This window comes from Cervus canadensis, chromosome X, assembly GCF_019320065.1.
Source record: "Cervus canadensis isolate Bull #8, Minnesota chromosome X, ASM1932006v1, whole genome shotgun sequence".
NCBI classification, from domain to species: Eukaryota; Metazoa; Chordata; class Mammalia; order Artiodactyla; family Cervidae; genus Cervus; species Cervus canadensis.
The window spans coordinates 20,124,081-20,139,947 of NC_057419.1; the positions used below are offsets into that span (position 1 = coordinate 20,124,081).

The 15,867-nt window shown below is 41.5% G+C and overlaps 1 non-coding gene across 1 annotated transcript; it reads right to left on the bottom strand.

Moving 5' to 3' along the window:
- Nucleotides 1-1,410: 1,410 nt before the first annotated feature.
- LOC122436135 lies at nt 1,411-1,517 on the bottom strand. The gene has a single exon (XR_006267903.1). It is a non-coding gene; the product is annotated as a U6 spliceosomal RNA (small nuclear RNA).
- Between the last annotated feature and the right edge of the window lie 14,350 nt (nt 1,518-15,867).

The window sequence follows — 15,867 nt, forward strand, 5'->3', positions numbered from 1 at the left end:
AGAGTGAAAACTGTCCAGTGATGTGGTCATTTTGCTGTATCTGGATTTTTGCATTGCTGGAGTGCAGTAATGGCGGAGAATATTATGGTCTTAATGATTATTATTGTGATTATAAGGTGGATACTTGAGCCGTAGTCACCAAAACCCTCCATTATTATGAATTGATCCAATGTCTATATGGGGTCGCAAGGCGCGGGATATGACTGAGCACACGCGGATGAACTATATTAGCCTCCTCCTCCGGCAAAGTGTTATTGAGAACAGGCTTAATTCTTGGAGGGGCTGGTTGTTCTTGCTGAGTTTCAGCCTTAGCCTGCAAAAAGTATAGTCATTGCTCATCATGGTTATCAGAAAAGAACAAGATGGGTGAATATATATCATCACGACTGGAGGAGGGGAAAATCCTACAGCAGATTTAGAGTAAAGCACCGTGTGGAGGGAATTCTCTGGTGGTTGGGCTTCCGTGCTTTCATTGCCAAGAGAGCGGGTTCAATCCCTGCTGGGGAAACTAAGATTCTACAAGCTGAGTGAAGCTCCCCACACACACCAAAAAAAAAAGATGGTGACTGGGTTACGGTGATCTGTTATAATCAAGGATAGCTTACTGACTTTGAGAAGTCTACAGTGAAAGTAAAATGTGTTCTTAAAACTTAAGACTATCTCAGGGCCGTTTCAATTCTAACAACAGGAGCTGACAGGTCCTCTGTATCAGACGAGAATTTTTAGTTTCCAGGAGAAACAGTAACATTTAAACCTTAAATAAATCAGGATGCACTGAATAAATGCTATAAAATATTGTAGTTTAACCACTGAAATCATAAATGGCTTTATCTAAACAAATCCCTCAGTGTGAAGATAACATAACTAAAGTGATTTGTGAGAAATGCATAAGTGCATGAAATTAAAGCTTCATGAATATATATGTCATTTGCCATGACTTACTAGTTTTCCAAGCATCTTTGGGGGAACTGTAACATGCATTTTGTAATTTTATTTTCTTCTTACCAACATAGTTGGATACTTTCATGAACTAATCATTCATTAAAATAGTCTGTCTTCTCCCAATGAAAATAATTGATTATATTAACTATATCAAAATTTCTACCACATATTTTTTAAAACTCAAAAATAATTTGTTACAATTGTATCCACCTGACTTCAGGGTTGAAAGAGGTGTATCTTTACTTTGAAATGGTAGGAAAATCTACCAGAAAGAGCAACCTACCAAATAATTCACAGTATAGAAGCACATGCAGAGTCCTATTTTTTAATACCTAAAGCAGTCAAGAAGGCAAATAAAAAATTGCAAGTTGGATGTAATCTTAAGTGTTCTTTCGGTAAACTTTAAAAATATTCTGTGAATCCTATTCATAATAAAATGATAATTATTTTTTAATGCTCAAAATTGTAAAAAACATGGAACACTTCTTCGAATTTGTGTGTCATCCCTGCGCAGGGGCCATGCTAATCTCTGTATCATTCGAGTTTAGTAGATGTGCTATTGAAGCTTCCAGCACTGTAACATTATTTTGATTGTGCAAAACCATCTTGGTTATAACGGGGCATCTGAAAGCACAATGAGTACAAACGCCTGCTTTATCTCCTAAACGAAAAGCTTTTTAAATTTTTGGATATGACACATTGAGTCTTGTCACTTTGTGTAAGTTAGCACTTCTGCTTATAGGAGGTTCTGCCACTGGGACGTGCGCACGGTAGCAGCGCACAGCCTCCTGAGACTGGCAAGGTCAGCTGAGGGTTTGACTTACTTGCCATCAACTGCTGTAATCGCAAAATAGATGGATATTGCTCATTCTTGCGTAATATTGACTCCATGCACCTAAAATAGGCTTTAAAGACTTAGTATGGTTCGATGCTCCCTTTACCGTTTAAATGATTTTTGTTATTTAGGTTTATGTGCATAAACACATCATCATCCATCCAGCCTTCACAGCCATCAGGGTGGGCACATCACCCCTTAGATGCCGCCCGAGAACCTCAGAGAAAGCTCGTGAACATGTAACGTGCTTCTCAGAAAGCCTTGCCTCTGTGCTTGGTAGAGCGCACACTCTGAAATGTGCTGTGAGAAAGATCTGATTTAGCAGGATTATTCATTGTCCCCCTGGGAACTTGGATCCTCTTAATTTGGGCCTGTGGGAAGGGGAGTGGGCAACGGGTGACAACTAGAGGCACTTACAACTGGAAAGCCAGTGTCCGCTGAGGATGCTACAGGAAGAGTAAAAAGCACCAGAAAGTTCTGTTGCCCTGAGCGCAGCAGTGCATTGGTGCAGCGCCGTCAACTCCTGCGTGCTCGCTCGGTCGTGTCCAACTCTGCCACCCCACGGACTGTAGCCCACCAGCCTCCTCTGTCCAGGGGACTTCCCAGGCAAGAATACTGGAGTGGGTTGCCAGTTCCTTCTCTCAGCTCGTGAGGTCCATTCTAATCCCCAGGGGTCTTGGTACCACACAAGACCCCGAGCCAGCAGGTCTGGTGGGGGGGCCTGAGTCCCTGCATATCCAACCGCTTAATTCTCTTTCCTTTTATGAAGCTCCCTTTCGTGAAGCTCATGTATTTTTATGCACAGTATAACTTGTCGGCTGACGCCCAAGCATATGATAAATACTGAAAAACTTCCCATCAAACAGGTTAAAATTATTTTGCCCTTTAAAAGAATAATACTTCAGGGAATTCTCTGATGACCTAGTGGTTACGATTCTGGGCTTGCCCTGCTGTGGCCTCAAGTTCAATTGCTGGTCAGGGAAGTGAGATCCTGTAAGCCCCACAGTACAGCCAGAAAAAGAAAAGAAAAAAAAAAAAAAAGAAGAATAACACTTCAGTTACCTGTGTAATTTACAAAAGCAGAACATTTCACCCACTGATGGATCCATAAAACTGTAGCCTAACTGTATTTTTGTGCTGCATATAGGAGCTCCAGTGGTGCAATTGGTTAATCTACTTATACCCTGTGTATAAGATCTTATTTTATCCTTTTATTTTCCCAGGGTAACATACAATTAAGCATTGAGACTGTCATGTAAAACTAATAGCAACAACTAACATTTCTATTTTCATTTTAGGTTTTGAATTTTTTAAGATTTTATTTATTTATTTATTTATGACTGCACTGGATCTTTGTTGCTGCACAGGTTTTTTTAAATGTATTTATTTTAATTGGAGGATAATTACTTCACAATATTGTGACGGTTTCTGTCATACATCAACATGAATGGACCACAGGTATACATGTGTCCTCCCCCCCCCATCCTGAACTCCCCCGTCCTGAACCCCGCTCCCTCCCCACCCCATCCCTCTAGGTTGTCCCAGAGCACCTGCTTTGGATGCCCTTCTTCATACTTCAAACTCCCACTGGCTATCTATTTTACATATGGTAATGTATCTGTCTCAAAGCTGTTCTCTCAAATCATTCCACCCTCTCCTCCCACTGAGTCCAAAAGTCTGTTCTTTACTTCTGTGTCTCGTCTGCTGCCCTGTAGGTAAGATCCAGGTGGTGCTAGTGGTAAAGAATCTGCCTGCCAAGGTAGGAGACACGAGAGATACAGCTATGATCCCTGGGTCAGGAAGCTCCCCTGGAGGAGGGAATGGCAATCCACTCCAGTATTCTTGCCTGGAGAATCCCATGGACAGAGGAGCCTGGTAAGCTACAGTCCCTAGGGTCACACAGAGTCAGACACGACTGAAGCTACTTAGTGTGTGTGCTCCTTTGCTGCCCTGCACATACGACCGTAGGTACCATCTTCCTAGAGTCCATATATATATGTTAATTTATGGTATTTGTCTTTCTTTCTTACTTCACTGTGTACAATAGGCTCTGAGTCCATCCACCTGATTAGAACTGACTCAAATGCTTTTTATAAATGAGTAATATTCCATTGTGTAGATGTACCACAGCTTCCTTATCCATTCCTCTGCCCATGGACATGTAGGTTGCTTCCATGTCCTAGCTATTGTAAACAGTGCTGCAGTGAACATTGGGGCACACGTGTCTTTTTCAATTCTGGTTTTCTCAGGGCATATGCCCAGTAGTGGGATTCCTGGGTTGTATGCTGGTTTTATTCCTAGTTTTCTAAGGAATCGCCATACTGTTCTCCACAGTGGTTGTATCAGTTTGCATTCCCTCCAACAGTGGGTTCCCACTTCTTCACACCCTCTCCAGCATTCATTGTTAGCAGACTTTTTGATGGTGGCCATTCTGACTGGTGTGAGATCATAGCTCATGGTGGTTTTGATTTGCATTTCTCTAATAATGAGCGATGTTGAGCATCTTTTCATGTGTTTATTAGCCATCTGTAGGTCTTCCCTTGGAGAAATGTCTGCTTAGGTCTTCTGCCCACTGTTTGATTGGGTTATTCATTTTTCTGGTATTGAGCTGCATGAACCGCTTGTATGTTTTGGAGATTGTCAGTTGTTTTGTTTGCTATTATTTCCTCCCATTCTGAGGGCTGTCCTCTCACTTGCTTAGTTTCCTTCATTGCACAACAAGCTTTCAAGTTCAGCCAGTTCCCATCTGTTCACCTTTGTTTTTATTTCCATTACTCTGGGAGGTGGATCATAGAGGATCTTGCTGTGATTTATGTCGGAGAGTGCACTGCACAGGCTTTCTTTAGGTGCGATGAGCAGGGGCTACTCTCTGCTTGCAGTACGCAGGCTTCTCATTGTGGTGGCCCCTCTTGTTGCAGAGCATGGGCTCTAGACATGGGCTCAGTAGTTGTGGCACAGGGGCTTAGCTGGTCTGCAGCATGTGGGGTCTTCCCGGATCAGGGATCGAACCCGTCTCCTGCATTGGCAGGTGGATTCTTTACCACTGAGCCACCACGGAAGCCCCAGGTTTTTAACTTTCTCTGAAACCTTTCCTTTTTTATGTTTATTCAACATTCGTCAATAAGAATTTGAGTGCATGTCCTAAGAGCCAACTACTGTCATATTCTGAGCTGCTTATATCTAGGATTTTTAACTACTTAAAAGCATTTAACATTTGTTTCCCTACAGCAAACTCTATAGTCTTAAAATTTTTCCTTTCAACAGGATTGCCTCAAAAGTTGCCAGACACCACCTCTGAGTAATCAGCAACCGCAGACCCACAAGTGGAAGTCTCTTGATAATGGTGTCAGTGGTTTCATCGAATACAACCCAAGTGATTCTGTTAGGGGAAGCACACTGATTGAAACCGCCCACCCTGGCCAGGCACCATAGTAACCATTTGCATGAGTTGTTTTATGACAGGAGATCCTGGTAAGGAATAGGAAACTAATAAGCCACCACCAACCGGAAGAGTTCGGGAAAGGTCGAAAGGAGACACCGCGTGTCCATCCACTTCCCAGAATCTCTCTCGCTAGCATCCATCTTGGCTGAGCGATGCGTGTGCCACCAGGAGAGACTCTGAACTAGAATGATTGGCCAAAGACCACCCGGAAACTAATCCCATCACCGTAAAACCGAGACTGCGCGCCACTCGGCAGAGCAGTTCTCCTGGGTTCCCTCAGCCTCCTGCTCTCCACCCGGGTGCCCTTTCCCAATAAAATCTCTTGCTTTATCAGCACATGTGTCTCCTCGGGCAATTCATTTCTGAGTGTTAGACAAGGGCCCAGTGTTGGGCCCTGGACGGGGTCCCCCTTCCTACAGCAATTCTAGCTGGGAAAGTCTGGCTTCTTTGAGGGGGCATATCCCAAAATACAAACCTAAACAGCTAATTCTTGTTGACTATATCTGCCAGGGAACTATAGACTATAATTTTTTTTACTTTATTTTTTTTAGTTTTTATTTTTTTTCCATTTATTTTTAGTAGTTGAATGCTGATTACTTTACAATATTGTAGTGGTTTTTGCCATACATTGACATGAATAGCCATGGATTTACATGTATTCCCCATCCCGATTCCCCCTCCCACCTCCCTCTCCACCCGATCCCTGGATGCCATGATCTTTGTTTTCTGAATGTTGCACTTTAAGCCAACTTTTTCATTTTCCCCTTTCACTTTCATCAAGAGGCTCTTTAGTTCTTCTTCACTTTCTGCATGAGGGTGGTGTCATCTGCATATCTGAGGTTATTGATATTTCTCCCAGCAATCTTGATTCCAGCTTGTGCTTCTTCCAGCCCAGCGTTTCTCATGATGTACTCTGCATATAAGGTAAATAAGCAGGGTGACAATATACAGCCTTGATGTACTCCTTTTCCTATTTGGAACCAGCCTGTTGTTCCATGTCCAGTTCTAACTGTTGCTTCCTGACCTGCATACAGACTTCTCAAGAGGCAGGTCAGGTGGTCTGGTATTCCCATCTCTTTCAGAATTTTCCACAGTTTATTGTGATCCACACAGTCAAAGGCATAGTCAATAAACAGAAATAGATGGTTTTCTGGAACTCTCTTGCTTTTTCGATGATCCAGCGGATGTTGGCAATGTGATCTCTGGTTCCTCTGCCTTTTCTAAAACTAGCTTTAAAAGTTGGCTTAAAACTCAAAATTCAGAAAATGAAGATCATGGCATTTGGTCCCATCACAACTCTCTTGTATTTTTTTAAGTCGACAGGTCGTAGAGAAATTGGGGGTATTTATGAGATGTTTTGACAATTCTGGTTTAAGGCTGGTCTTTTGTTCCAGGGGCTAGATGAGGATTATGGATCAGAACTTGGTGTGATATGATAAGTGTAGTTTAGGCTAGATGGACACAATGAAGTGTTTCAATCAAGTCTTAGAAAACAAAGGGTTGTTTGATGCTATCTATCGAGATGTTGGTTAGTCTGACTGAACAGAACAATAAAGGTATTTACATTTTTATCTTTCTAGGCAAGAGTTCCTGGGAGAGTTAAGTCGTCCTGAATAGTAAAGGCATGTTAATATAGGTAGTAAACTGTATAGGAATAAGGGTTTCATTCTGAACCACAACCTCTGAATTGGGTTTTAGAGCCTATTTTGGTGATTAAAAGCTAGAGTTTGTCTTTGCATTCCTGCTGTAATAACCTTTAGGATCTTCTAGACAATAGATGCCTCTGGCTTAATGTGGTAAGGTTCAATTTTATAAAGTACCAACTTGAAAGTACATATCTCTAGCTTTTATCTTCCTACATTAATATGTTCAAGTCTCTCAAATTTTATAAACAAATTTCTCCAGGTAACCTGGGGATGCCTGGGGCATTCAACAGTTTCTGTGACTCCCATTGTGCTTGGCATCTCATCTTAGATGCCTCCTCCTGGCCGACTGGGAGGGTTCTTGTCATCACTGCATTTCAACAGCTCTGGGAATAACACCTGTGCATGGCAAATGTATACCAACAGCTTGGAGAACTGAATTAATAAAGTAGACAAGGAAGAGGAAAAAGTAAGGAAGAAAACAAAGGCAGTAAAACCCCACACTTTTTGAAATGGAGGCCCAGAGTCTCTCTTTCTTTGCTCTTGGCTATCTGTCCTGATTGCTTTTCTTAAAATTTTGGATGACATCATAACTACTACTCAGTGGTCACTTCTTAGTCCTTATCTTGCTTGACCTTCCTGCTCCTCTAGAACTGAGAAAGAATTATCAGAAAGGATGAAAGATGATCAGGAAAGCATAGAGTCATGGAAGTCTACAGAGGAATTTTAAGGAGGACGTGATCAACACTGTCAAATATTGCAGAGAAATAGGACCAGAAAAATCATCCCATGCTTTCTGGCAGGTACAGGGTAGTTTGTTTGGAGAGAAACTTCTTTCAATACTTGCCCAGTGTTTTCCTTCTATATCAGTTTCTACCAATCAACCATGATTTGGATCTACTGCCAATGTAAGCAGGTGGCTATTCTCAAATTAAGGATGGTGGCTACTCCTGTTGATTTATTACTAAATGCAAGAAGTTGTTAACCTAAAACAATAAAACAGCCAGTTATTTTACTAGCAAGATAGGTTTATTTGGGAACAGCAAAGAACTGCAGTCTGGGATGTGAAAATATGGTAAACCACATGCAAGTCTGGTAAAGCAAAGGAGAAAAAACTCTTATAAAGGAGAAGGGGAAATTGGGAAGAGCTGTTATTTAAAAAATAGTAGTGAAAGTCCAATAAAGAAAACTGAGAGTTTGAAGTATAGTGGATTTTCATTGGCTGAGCTGTGACAGTCTCTCTTTGGTTGAGATGTTGCCGGGCAAGAAGAAAATCTTTCTTCCTCCTACACTTGGTAGGACTGTCATTTCTTGCTGGAGATGCAAAATATGTCTCTTCCTGTTGGGATCTGTATTGATATTGACTGATACATGCCTGAGAGTTCCCTCTTCTGGCCTCCTGACTCCATTTAACTGAGGTTTCTGCTTAATTTTCACAAAGTCTATGCTAATTGGAACCTTCAAGCTGTATTTGAGGGATGTTCTTGTTTTGTCTTTTCCACTCTTTGCTTTCTATTGATTAAGAAAATTTGAATTGGGACCCACGTAATGGTGTTGTAGCCATGTGTTCCGGGAAACAAACTCACTCAGAAGGACAATGCAGATAGTGGAGTGCAGTTTATTATACCGGCAGGCCCAAGGTCTTCTTAGCCAAGGACCCTGAACAACTTTTGTGAAAACCTTATATACCTTAAGTGTACTGCTCAAGCCCACATCCCCAGATTCCTTAAACCTAGCCTGGAAAGTGTTAAAGGGAGATACAATCAGGTTACAGCCATGATTCATAATCAGAAGGTCAGCTGTAGCCTACACCAATGGGTGCCATAAAGATTACAAAGGTGATTGACTACATAGGGGATTACCTTCTTTTTGGTGATAGGAAATCTTTGTATGGAATCTGGTGTTTATCAGTCCGGGAGGCCAGTTTGGCCATATGTATGTTATCCCCATGGCTACCAGGCACATAGTCCAAAGCTCACTGAAAGTGCAAGATGGAGTTTCCTTCTTTTTCAAGATGGAGTCAGCTTGGCCTGTTCCTTTCCTCCCTCAATGGAGGCTGCTCCAATGGCCCAACTCACATCAAAAATCTCAACCTAAGTCAGCCTGCACTTGAGGAAAGCACTTCACTGCCTAGGAAACCTAATAGACACTAATCACAATCCCCCAGCTCAGATTTAGCTAGTTCATCTTACCTTAGAAAACAGGATGTGGTAACCTTACTAGGAAATCGCTGAGTGCCTAGCCAACCATGCCCTGTTTCTGCGTTGCTGCCTCTACTGCTATCTAAAATGTGCTCTTGCCCAAATCCCTTGGGAAGTGTGCTCCACTGCTTATGACGTGCTGTATTCCCCCAATCCATAGATTGTTTTCCCTTAAATAAAGGACATCAAACTTGTCACTAAATTTATTATTTTTGTCGCTGACACTGTACAGCAATATGGCGTGTATAGAATTTGTCAAAGCTCCCACAAAGACCACTAGAGCCACCCCTTGATCAGATAAAGCAGGTTTATTAAACTTGCTGAGTAAGCAAGAGCCCCAAGTTCACAAAGTCTCAGTAGTGACTTAAAAGAAGGAAGTTAGAGAAGCTACATACAGTGTGGAGCTTTGGGCCTGGGCTCAGATGGTTCTAAGGCTGGTCTAGGCAGGGAATGAACATGTGTCAGAATTTGTAAACCACACAAGTTGCTGAACCTTAGAACACATGGATCTGAATGGGTTGATGTTAAAACAATTTGAGTTGAAGCAGGGTTTGTTGCAAGTTTGTGGTTTGCCTTTCTGGGACACAGTTATGTTATCCATTATAGGAAATCATGCTATAAACAGCGTTCCAATATATTAAAAGGGAACGCAGCCATTGTTTCGCCTATTCCAAAGTTTTGCATATTTTTTTTCTTAATAAAGTAAGAGTTTTGCATTAGAGGTCTGGGAGCAACATGATATGGTACATGGATGACAACTGTAGATCTATCTAAGTTAGTGCCATTGGCAACACAATGCTGAGTTGAGAGAGATTTTGACACCATGCCTGGAGTCTTAAAGAAAAAAAAATCCTATGAACTATTACAACATTCTTTTAGGATTCTGTAGAATTAGAATGGTCTGTAGAAACTGGAAGCTAAAAACTACATTTTCTAGATTCACCTGCAGCTAGAATTTCAGATGTGCTTTGGGTTCTGCCAGTCAGATGCCTTCAAGCCAGATGGACATGAAGTATCTCTGTGCTGGCATGGATTATGGCCCCAGACTCCAAGCTTCCTTGGTTGTGCCCTTCTGCAGCATGGTTATGCATGTCTTTCTTGAACTTCATGAGCCAAACCAAGATCCTGCCATCAAATCCCCTTTGTTATTTGTCAGTCCTATTTGGGCTTCACTTGTAGCCAAGACTTCTGAGTGATATATCTAATAGCATACAGATTTTTCTATTCAATTTCAGGCCCTCAAAAAACCCATCCACAACCCCCAGATTAAAGAGTCCTATAGTGTAAGAATTTTATCATTTTACTCTGAGTGTATCTACACAAGACTGAAAATCTAGTAGAAGGTTTATGAAATCTCTATCCACATGGCTACAGACAAGTGATTATAAAGAATTCTTTGGGGAGTTTCCAAAAAAAATTAATCTTTTCCTCTTCCACTGATTCACCAAAGTACCTAAAAAACATTCTTAAGGGTATGTTGCTCAGTGTTAAACTGAAACATCTTATTCTTTTTTTTCCAAAAAATAGGTACTATGCCCCTGCTACAGTGGACACTATACTACATGAAGGCGATAAACATGATTCATGTTCTCATGGAGATTTAAGTCAAGTGGGGGAGAAAGACAAGTAAGCAGGGGGTCTCTTATTTAAATGTCCCTGATGTTCCATTTGGGGGTTTCTCTGATGGCTCAAGTGGTAAAGAATCCACCTGCAATGCAGGAGACACAGGAGACATGGGTTCGATTCCTGGGTCAGGAAGATCCCCTGGAGGAGAAAATGACAACCCACTCCAGTATTCTTGCCTCAGAGATCCCATGGACAGAGGAGACTGGTGGGCTACAGTCTATAAGGTCACAAAGAGTCAGACACGACTGAGCACATGATGGATGGATAGATGTACCATTCATTACAGTAAATAAGAAATTTATTCACATAATATTCAGTCTATTTGGCATTATCTACCAAAGTTAAACATATGTCATCCCATGACTCAACAATACCACAGCTAGATATAAAGCCAAGAAAAATAGTGCATAGGGCTACCAAAAGGCTTATACAAGAATATTTATTTTTTTAATTTTTTATAAACTAGAACATTTTATTTATTTTTAAAAATTAATTAATTTATTTTAATTGGAGGCTAATTACTTTACAATATTGTAGTGGGTTTTGCCATACATTCACATGAATCAGCCATGGGTGTACATGTGTTCTTCATCCTGAACCCCCCTCCCACCTCCCTCCCCATCCCATTCCTCAGGGTCATCCCAGTGCACCAGCCCTGAGCACCCTGTCTCATGCATCGAACCTGGACTGGCGATCTATTTCACATATGATAATATACATGTTTCAGTGCTATTCTCTCAAATCATCCCACCTTCGCCTTCTCCCACAGAGTCCAAAAGTCTGTTCTTTATATCTGTGTCTCTTTTGCAGTCTCGGATATAGGGTCATCATTACCATCTTTCTAAATTCCATATATATATGTTAATATACTGTATTGGTGTTTTTCTTTCTGACTTATTTCGCTCTGTATAATAGGCTCCAGTTTCATCCACCTCATTAGAACTGATTCAAATGCATTCTTTTTAATAGCTGAGTAATATTCCATTGTGTATATGTACCACGGCTTTCTTATCCATTCATCTGCCACTGGACATCTAGGTTGCTTCCATGTCCTGGCTATTGTAAACAGTGCTGCGATGCACATTGGGGTACATGCGTCTCTTTCAATTCTGGTTTCCTTGGTGTGTATGCCCAGCAGTGGGATTGCTGGGTTGTATGGCAGTTCTATTTCCAGTTTTTTAAGGAATCTCCTCACTGTTCTCCATAGTGGCTGTACTAGTTTGCATTCCCACCAACAGTGTAAGAAGGTTCCTTTTTCTCCACACCATCTCTAGCATTTATTGTTTGTAGACTTTTTGATAGCAGCCATTCTGACCGGCTGATAATGAGCAATGTTGAGCATCTTTTCATGTGTTTGTTAGCCATCTGTAGAAAGGCTTATACAAGGATATTTAAAATAGCTCTATTCATAATAGCCAAAAACTGGAAACAACTCAAATGTCCATTAACAATATAATGGATAAACAAAGTATGGTGTATTCATACAAATGGAAAACCATACAGCAAAAAAAAAAAAAAAAAAGAACAAATTCCTGCTAACTCCAACTGATGGAGGAGATAGATAGGCTCCAGGTTAGATATTTACATCTGGCCTCCTATTTGCATTTCTTGGGGCACAAAGAAGTGGGCTTCAGGCTGGATACTTACAACTGTTAGCATTTCCTGAGACAAGAGATAGATGGGCTCCAGTTAAGGCATTTACAATCAGCCTCCAGTTTGACCTCTGAAATGAAAGAAACAACAGAAACAGGGTAAATAGCCAGTGTTTGTTTCTTGTAAACACCTTAAGGTAATAGTCATGGTGATAGTCAAGGTAATAGTCATGGCAAGGACAAAGAGGGGCAAAATCCTGTTTGAGTAAAGGATTAAGAGATCTCCACTCCCCATTCTCTTGGGACAAGGGAGACACTACACTGCACAGTAAGACTCCTTGTGGGTCAAAAGTTAAGGGATAACTCCAGGCCATAATGAGTCTTGTTCCTTCCAGAAGCCTTCACTTCCATCTTGACTGAGGGATGTGTGTGCACCCAGAGGAAGGTCCCAGGGTAGGTCAGATGTGGAAAAAGAAATCAGATAATTGGCCGGAAGGAAGACAAAGACCTGGAAAAACTGCCTTATATAAATGACTTAGCTGCCTCTTTACTGTGCTCCTCCTCACAAGGCTGGGGTGGGGGGCGGGCGGTGGACACCCACATCCTTTCTCTCCGAGTATGCATCTCTGCCTTGCTCCTGCTAAACTACAAACCATTTCTCTATGTGCTCTCCCACTTGTTGTTATACTGTGTCTTTAATAACAAACTTTATACTTGCATTTACAGTTTCTGCCTCTGTGATAAATGCATTTTTCACTGAAGGCAAAGATCCAGGGAAAATTAGCTTCTAGTCTCTAGCTCTTGCTGTTCTGGTGGCTAAGATTCCTGGTTCTCATCCAGGCTATGTTGTGCTGTGCTAAGTCACTCTGTTGTATCCAATTGTATGCAACCCCCTGGACTGTAGCCCACCAGGCTTCTCTGTCCATGGGGATTCTCTAGGCAAGAATACTAGAGTGGGTTGCCATTTCCTACTCCAAGTAATCATTAGGACCCAGGGATCAAATCCAGTTCTCCTACATTGCAGGCAGATTCTTTACCATCTGAGCCACCAGGGAAGCCCAGGCTACCCAGGTTCAATTCCTGGGCAGGGAATTAAGATCTCACTTCATGCCACCACTCACTGCTGCCTCACTGAGATCACAACCACATGAATGAAGCTCACAGACAATATGATAAGTGAAAGATACCAGACACTGAAGAGTACATAGTGTGTGTGTGTGTGTGTGTGTGTGTGTGTGTGTGTTAAGTCATTTCAGTATAATTCCATTTAAATGAAATTCAAGAATGTGCAAAACTAACTGATGGTTATAGAACTCAGCAGAGTGGTTACTCCTGGGTTAGGGATTGGTATTGACTGAGAAAGGGGCATGAGACTAGCTATCACACAACCATGTATGTGTTAAACCTCAATTTTAAAAGTTTTTTTTTAAGTCCTGTCATTTGGAGAGGCTTTGGACTCTGGAACTGGAGGGGGGTTGTATAATGAGAGAGACTTCTTAAGGACACTACCTCTGGTCCTGTGATATGGTAGTGTTGAGAGATTTGGAAGTGCTGCTGCTCATGTTTGGCTCCATATGCAGACTTAACTGTGACCTAGATGTATTCCACTAACAAGAGCCATTCATCTGTCAGCTCAGCCTTGGTGACTGAGACCAAATACATAAAGGGTGACTTGACAAGCACTGGTTGATTTCAGCTTGTTTCACCAGCTCTCTTGTCAGGATATTTTTGAGTATTAAACAGTAATCTAATTTAAGTAATTACATTGCTTCAATTTGGTAGTTAGAAAAGCCAAACACATCATTGTACTGTATTTTTTTAAAAAATTATAGAAGTAAGACTCAAAAGAGACCAAGTTTTTTCATATATATTGTGCCTTGTCAACAAGCACTTGTAGTCAAAGGATCAAGGAAAAGCTAAGATAGGAAAAAAAAATAAAAGTTGAGGCAAGAAGGATAATCTTTACTGAAATATCAAAGTGAGGCTGGAATTAAGCTACAGGATTATCAGGATCAAATAGGTAATTAATCCATTTAGAGGAACCAAGTTATGGCTGCAGTGTGGTCCTAGAAGGACTTAGCCTGAAGGAGAATCTTTTGCAATGTAGGTTGTTTTTCTGCATTGAGTGTGGTGCTTGGTTTCTCAATTAATGGTTCTGCAACAACAGAATGGAAGACTTGGATTTCTGAGGTAGGTTTACACCAATTTATCTAATGTCATGGTTAGATATCACTAGCAACATTATATTTATCTTAAGGGCTAATCAGTTTGAATGTTTAATATTCTGTATTTGCCAATGAGGGCTTAATGGTGGTTCAGTGGTAAAGAATCCGTGTGCAATACAGTTGACTCAAGAGATGCAAGTTTGACTCCTGGGTCAGGAAGATCCCCTGGAGAAGGAAATGGCAACCCACTACAGTATGCTTGTCTGGGAAATCCCATGGATGGAGGAACCTGGTGGCCTACAGTCCATGGGGTGGCAAAAGAGATGGACATGACTTAGTAACTAAACAACAACATTTACCAATGAAGACTAATTAATTTAGTGTGCCGTGCTGTAAGGAACTTAATAATACCAAATGTAATCATAAATGTGGAGGTAGAATGTGGTACTATGCTGTTCAGTTGCTCAGTCCTGTCCGACTCTTTGCAACCCCATGGACTGTAGCACACCAGGCTTCCCTGTCCTTCACCATCTCCCAGACTCCGCTCAAATTCCTATTCATTGAGACAGTGATGCCATGCAGCCATCTCATCCTCTGTCGTCCCCTTCTCCTTCTGCCTTCAATCTTTCCCAAAACTAGGGTCTTTTCCAATGAGTCGGCTCTTCCCATCAAGTAGCCAAAGTACTGGAGCTTCAGCTTCAGCTTCAGCATCAGTCCTTACAATGAATATTCAGGGTTGATTTCCTTTAGGATTGACTGATTTGATCTCTATCCCTGCTGTCCAAGGGACTCTCAAGAGTCTTTTTCAGCATCACAGTTTGAAGGCATCAATTCTTTGGCATTTGATGCTGGGAGGGATTGGGGGCAGGAGGAGAAGGGGACAACAGAGGATGATGAAATGGCTGGATGGCATCACCGACTCGATGGGCATGAGTTTGAGTAAACTCCGGGAGTTGCTGATGGACAGAGAGGCCTGGCGTTCTGCGGTACATGGGGTCGCAAAGAGTTGGACACGACTAAGTGACTGAACTGAACTGAACTAGACTTTTTGATTGTCCAGCTCTCACATTCATACATGACTATGGGAAAAACCATTGCTTTGACTACACACACCTCTGAGGGAAAAAAATGTCTCTGCTTTTTAATACACTGTCTAGGTTGGTCATAGTTTTTCTTCCAAGGAGCAAGTGTCTTTTATTTTCAAGGCTGCAGTCACTGTTCACAGTGATTTTGGAGCCCAAGTAAATAAAATCTGTCACTGTTTCCATTGTTTCCCCGTCTATTTGCCATGAAGTGATGGGACCAAATGCCATGATCTTCATTTTCTGAATTTTGAGTTTTAAGCCAACTTTTAAAGCTAGTTTTAGAAAAGGCAGAGGAACCAGAGATCACATTGCCAACATCCGCTGGATCATCGAAAA